This window comes from Sorghum bicolor, chromosome 6 (genome assembly GCF_000003195.3).
Source record: "Sorghum bicolor cultivar BTx623 chromosome 6, Sorghum_bicolor_NCBIv3, whole genome shotgun sequence".
Classification (NCBI taxonomy): domain Eukaryota; kingdom Viridiplantae; phylum Streptophyta; class Magnoliopsida; order Poales; family Poaceae; genus Sorghum; species Sorghum bicolor.
This window is the reverse complement of record NC_012875.2, coordinates 32,342,967-32,343,590: the sequence shown is the minus strand read 5'-3', so window position 1 is coordinate 32,343,590 and position 624 is coordinate 32,342,967.

Here is a 624-nt window from a genome sequence, read left to right as displayed (position 1 = left end):
TCCTCACAAGTTCTTGATCATCAGCTCATATTCCATATAATGAATGGACTTAGACAATCTAATCATCGGCAAAACAAAGGAGAGAAGAAAAATCATAGAAGTAGTAGGAGAGGAGAGGTGTAGTAGTATAGAGGAGCACAGTTTATAAAACTGTCATAGAAGTAGGAGAGGAGAAGAGTAGTAGAATTAGGACTAGAGTAGAGCAGCAGCTAGCACTAGTAGTAGACTAGTGCAGTAGTAGTAGAGTTGGAGCACAACAGCAGTAGTAGTAGGATTACAGTAAGCCACAAATTAAAATGACAGTAAGCCCCAACAGTAGTGTAGTACTAGTAGAGTACTAGAGTAGAGCAGCAGCTAGCACTAGTAGTAGACTAGTGCAGTAGTGTTGGAGAGAGGATGAGAGTAGAAAATAGAAGAGAGATAGAAAGAGCAGAGAGGAAGGAGAGGTGAGGAGAGGGAAAGGTTTAAAAAAGGCCTTAGAAACATGTCTACCATCATTTGATCAAGAACTTGGAGCATCAAGGCATCAAAACAGAGAAGTAGGTTGAAGAGAGGAGAAGAGAGAGCAGTAGTGCTTTAGTAGTAGTAGCAGTGCTTTAGTAGTAGCAACAGCAGATGAGAGGA